The sequence below is a fragment of the Solenopsis invicta genome, chromosome 11 (genome assembly GCF_016802725.1).
Source record: "Solenopsis invicta isolate M01_SB chromosome 11, UNIL_Sinv_3.0, whole genome shotgun sequence".
Classification (NCBI taxonomy): domain Eukaryota; kingdom Metazoa; phylum Arthropoda; class Insecta; order Hymenoptera; family Formicidae; genus Solenopsis; species Solenopsis invicta.
Genome location: NC_052674.1, coordinates 8,431,982 through 8,437,981, shown reverse-complemented (window position 1 = coordinate 8,437,981; position 6,000 = coordinate 8,431,982). Strand labels below are relative to the sequence as shown.

General features: G+C 36.4%; 1 long non-coding RNA gene across 1 annotated transcript in view; it reads right to left on the bottom strand.

Moving 5' to 3' along the window:
• Positions 1-384: 384 nt before the first annotated feature.
• The window catches only part of LOC120358983, a 42,257-nt gene continuing 36,641 nt past the window's right edge, over positions 385-6,000 (bottom strand). The window contains exon 3 of the long non-coding RNA XR_005575879.1: positions 385-1,094. This is a non-coding gene — a long non-coding RNA (uncharacterized LOC120358983). The remainder of the gene's footprint in view (positions 1,095-6,000) is intronic.

Below are 6,000 nucleotides of genomic sequence, written 5' to 3'. Positions count from 1 at the left end.
TTTTCCTTTTCGTGTAGTAATACAATATATAAAATTATTTATTATAAATTCATTTTTGACTAAAATTCTTGTGCTAATTATTAGAAATTAGCAATTTACTAACAAAACATTTTTTTAGTAAAAATTTTATATCATAGTTTTTGTGTTTTTGTGATAGTAATAGATTAAATTACAGAATGTCCCAAATTTGAATTCTTACTGTTTATTTCACACATATTTGCATTACTGTCGCGTAGCACTTGAAAGAGCTACAGAAGTAATTAACTTTTTTGACAGAAAACACAATGTGGCGCGTCGCGCGCGCGCGAAACTAAATTAAATTTATTAGAAATATCTTTAGCGCAGACTATAGTCGTTCTGCATATAATTCCTAGAGGACATTCTTATTATTCCGAGGGCAATTATAATCTCCGATGCACCGTGCCGTCGAGGCTATATTAATTCGCGACGCCGTCTGAGAATGTCTTGCGTATTAACAGGGGCCACTGGACTCGCACTAGTCACAAATTTTAACCGATGAAAGCGTCGGTGTGTGGGAGCTCAGTCCCTAGAAGTTTTAATTTAGATATGGAATAAACAATCCTTTTATCAAACCAATTTTTCTTTACAGAAATTAATAGCAGAGAATATTGAGCTCTCCCATGAAAATTGTAAGAAAATCAGTATTTATATTTTAATTAATTAAAGATATTATTGAATTCCAAACAGTCGGATTCAAGATTAATCGATAAATAAGGATTGCGTGTTAGAAATATGATTTAGATGCTCGTTAAGATTAATTTGACAAACGATGGTCCCTTTTTTATAATGCGGTTTTATAACAATCTTGCTATAAATTATTTGTATTTCACGGACAAACGAAAGGACGCCCACATTCCAATCAGGAGATGTAAAAATACTATGTATCCTCTTCGCGCACTAATAAACTATATCGTTGTGATAATATCGCGATAATACGACCTCTTTCGTATGAAAAGAATGGATCTATGAGATGTATTATTTATCTGCATTATAGATCCACTTTACTTCAGATAAAAAAATTATTTAATCACTCACCGATACGATGTACTGCGGCGTTGAAGCACCATGTTTATCTGTAAAATAAAAATATATAAACAAATTATAGTTACGTCAAAATAATTTCAAAAACTAATTAAATAGATATTTATTAAAATAAGTATAATATATATTGCCCCAAAAAAAATTTTTTAATATAAATATTTGATATAAAAGTCTTTATCTCAAATTCTCCTTTAAATAATCTGAATAAATAACTCAAATAAGTAAGATTAGATGATTAAATTCGTAATTAATTAATATATGTAATAAAATGAGATGCAAGATTTATTCTTAAACTTCCATCCTCCGTCGATTCAGTTCTTATTTCGAATAAGTAAAACTAGAAAACCAAAAACGAAATATGTCCTTCGGCAAGCTATCGTTTTGATGGGCTTACAAATCGCACGAATCGATGCTCGATAAGAATTCGTAAGAAACAATCGCCTTTAGCATTTCCTACCACTCGTCGCTGTCGTATCACGAAGAGTAATGCAACGATGCGCTGAGCAGCTCGCGCCACTACCTGCCTGCTCGACTCTCGGCGTACGAATGGTTCAAGGTAATCGCATAACAACATACCGTACATTACCAAACAAGCGTCAAAACATTAAACATCGAGCTTCATGTATGTCAACAAACCCGTCACTTCGAAATATTTAATGTATTAGGAAATACGAAAATGTACAATGAATAAACATACAATGCTGCCTCTATATTTTGAAATATTATTTGAAATATTTCTAACTATTTTCAGATAATGCTTTTATTCCATATTTTGTGCTTTATTCTTTATATATATATCGTCTGTGACGGAGATATTGTTTGAATTTTAATTCGATAAACGTATGCTGCAAGCCAATCAACGAGTAAATAAATTACTAATTGCAAATTTTATCAGTCACGTGCAAATTATAATTACAAATATTAAACCTTTGTCTTTTTAATGAAAATTTGAATGGTTGATTATTAACTCTGGAATCTAATCTAATAACTGACAGTTATATTATAAGCCATAATTCTCAGTACACGTTGAGTCGATCGGGTTTGCGACTAGCAGCATATGGCTCGAAGGCGTCTTCTGTCAGACTGAAAGGTACATCCATTCACGCGAGTCCGGATAACGCGAACAGGATCTGAAACGCGTCCGCGGACTATGTCGCCAAGACATTATCGTTCGTCCTTCGCTCACTCGCGACTATGGTCCAGGAACGGATTGAGTTACCGAAAAAGCCATAATCGAGGATAGTGAATATCAAGTGTAAAATTAATAAGAATAAAATCTAAAAGTCATTTTAAAATTTAGCACAAAAAATAGAAAATTCTTTACTCTTTAATATAAATATGAATTTCTTTAACAGATTTTATAAAATTAAATTTATATCAATTCAAGCCTTACTTAAAAGCTGTTTTTCATTTGTTTGACATTTATAATTTTATATAAGTAACAGTTTTTATTTTAATAATTACTTTTACGCAATTTGTGTACGTTATTTCTACATTTGCAGATAAAGAATAATTATTTCGATAAAATTTCAGCATGGGTATGATCTCTTGTGAAAATTTTCTTATTCCGCCCCTGCCACGTCCTACGCGGCTTGTCTCAATCGGATGACCATCCGCTTTAATAGTGGAAGCGATAGAAGTCTTGATACTTCTTTTTTTTTACCTGGGTGCACGATACGCCCTTGTCTCGTTAGAAGGCGTTTTCATACGAGAAGGAAAACCCGCTCGCAACGTGTTACGACGGATTATACAGACGTGTGTCGATGTCGGGGATATTCACGCGATCGTTAGTGTCGAAGGTGGCTTACGAATGTCTCTCGAGTTGACTTTAAAGCGTCGATAAGTTTCGACAAGATCGTAACGCTAACCATACATTGGCCCTGATTCGCTTCCGCTTTACAATTGCATAATCCAATTAAGCTTTGCCATTTAAATCGGCAAGAGCACACTTAGCCGTGTTTTTCTGATTAAAAATAAAGCATATTATGAGAAGTTACGTTTATGGTCTTTAGATAGACTTGCATATGCTCCTCGATAAAATTAAAGAAAATGACAAGAAAATTATTTGTAATGAGTAATCAATGTAAAATATTTATAAAATATTAGAAATTCAAAAGTTTCTTTCTAACGTAATTATTTTATGTTGCGTATTATAATAAAGTTTTTAATACCCACGTATTTACAAAGAAAGAAGAATAATGAGTTAAATGTAGATGACTATAACATATAAAATCAATAAAATTTTTTGATATTTTATGTACAACTTCTAAATAAAGTTCTACTATTAATACATAATCAATCATTAGATCGTCTTTGTCACTAGAAAACGAAGAAGTGTATACCTTACAAAAACGCAAACGCAAATCGGCGAGGGTATTAGACCGTTTTTCAATGAAAGAGGCGAGCTCCGAGATGCAGACTCGTTTGCGACATCGTTGATCGAACTCCTTGATCCCTGGCTTAAACTGAAACTGCCGGCCAACTAAATATGCGCGCCACTACTATGCAAATTTATCGAGGTATGCATGGCGTGCACGATTTCATTAACGTCCCGCACCGGTAAATCGTACGCACGATGCGAAAGCATCTGAATATTTATACTTAACGCGCGCGGAACGTATAGACCGCGCTTCTCTCCCTGCTGAAAGCCGTTATTATAATAATTCAAATTCGAAATTCAAGCTCGTGTAATGCAGAAGCAGCTGCTGGGTTACAGAGAGCCATCGTAAAAATTATACCAGATTGTCGTTTGCAATAACGTAAGTTATGTTATCGCGGGAAAGAAACGCCACGCTCCTTCTATAAACGACTCTCTCGTCTTCAACGTCGGAAGAGGATCGAAGAAGTCGCTCATGTGGAACCGTACAAAATCAGTGTATCGAACATGTAAGAAAATACGAGACAGCTTGTCATTATTATTCAGTTAATACATGATTTAGAAATAGAATTATTTTTGCAAACGTACCAGAACGCGTGATAAAATGTACCTTATTTTCCTAGCAAGGTTTAAAATTAAATTTTATAGAAATCATTTAAAACTAATATTACATAAAGATAAAAAAACTAATAAAATAAAAACAAAAGTCCTTTCCTTAAATAATTTTCCCCTTCCTTAAGTAATTCTTATTAATTTATCTATAATGTCCATTTCCATTATTGCTTTAATTATGGGCTTTTAAACGTTTGTAATTATGACAAAATATTCAATAGACTTATCAATAAAAAATTATTTCCACATAAGTCCAAGAATCGACGAATAAAAGAAATAGTTCTCGGTAGATTTCGCATTATCTTTGAAGAATGTGCGTTTTTGAGGGATTTTTCGACAAGATGCTACCAGTGCAAACGATCGGATACGAGGGGGGTGATACAGGATCCTCCGTGTACCTACTACCTACTACGAGCGGCAGATATTAGTAGGAGGCGCGCGCGGAGTAGTAAGCGAGCGAGGGCCGATATTAATCTACATCCAGTGCCGCGGCGAGGGACGGCCGGGCATTCATCATCTTTATTTTAACCACACGACGCGGGCCGGGCGGTATATCTGCTCCGATCTGCACTAATAACATTCGCGTTATGAATGGCGCGCGCGATCCCTGAAACACCGCGAGCATTAATTCGCTGGGCGAAGGAAGGCGCGTCGAAAATTGCAAGCGGCGACGATGAGGGCGGGGACGCTCAGCAGGGAGAAGAGGAAATCCCGACGGGCACGACCGCGAAGAACTTTGATTGGAATGCACGCGAATTCGCTGGTGAGACGATTTCGATCTCGAGACCATATGAGCTAAGCGAATCTAGTTTGCATTTTAACTTAAAATTAACAAGCCAATCGTGTAAAATAATAATATAAAGATTTGTTTGAAGATAAAAAGAATTTTGTAGAATATAAAAACTTTCTTCTATATATAGTATCTCATTGCTAAAATATACGTACATTTCAAAATTAAATAAAACTTAAAAAGGAAAATATACCTAATATTTTAAATCAATAGAAATTAATATTTTAGAAATCTATACAAACTTTCTGTATTAAAATAATTTTTCTATAAAATTTAATGTTTCCAATTAGAAAACAGCAGCTTATTTCATCAATAATCTAAGAATAATTAAAAACGGCCAAAAGTACGGAAAATCCGAAGAATAATGAATTACAAAACAGCGGAAATTCAAAAGAGAAAACACAATCTCGAGGTTTCGCCAGGTCGTCTGCGAACAACTACCAATCCTCCCTTCATTAATCTGCCGTTATCCAGCAGATAGATCGGCGTCGATAGAAATTTCCGCAAACGAGCGCGCGCTGTCTTCGAAACGGCGGCGCGGCGACGGGCCGAGCTCGTCGATCCGGTAAAATTAGACGCGGACGCGTGTATTAACGTAACTGCGCCGAGGTTAATAGTTCGAAAATGTGAATTGCGTAGATACGGCTGGGTCCGTTTTACCAATCGACGATTCGTTAATGGATTCGATTGTCGTTATCAATGAGAATGGTCGGTGATCGATATCTCTCCCATGTGCTCCACTAGTAAGCAGGATATCGGGGCTACTCCGGCCGATCGGTCGTGACAACGTCAATCGTTGTAAAATATCGTTCGCTGTACCTATGCGGCTGGTGTTAATGAGGGGAATAATCGAGTCGAGTTCCAAGCAGGAAGGCACACGCCAGTGGATGCAGCGAGGCGTAGACGAAGAGGAGGAAGATGCGAGAAAGGGACATGGAAAGACGCGGGGAAAGAGAGAAAGAGAGAATACGTTGAATAAGAGCGCGGCTAAATTAGTCCGGAGAAAATCGCGCGATCTATTCTGCCTCGCGGGGCTTTCTTTCCTCGCACCAACGTGTCCCGAAATAATTGGCAAAAGAAAACCCTGGACTGCCTACCATTCCCGACGGACAATGTGAATTATTCGAGTTGGCGGCGTGGAGAGAGCAAACGCGCTCGC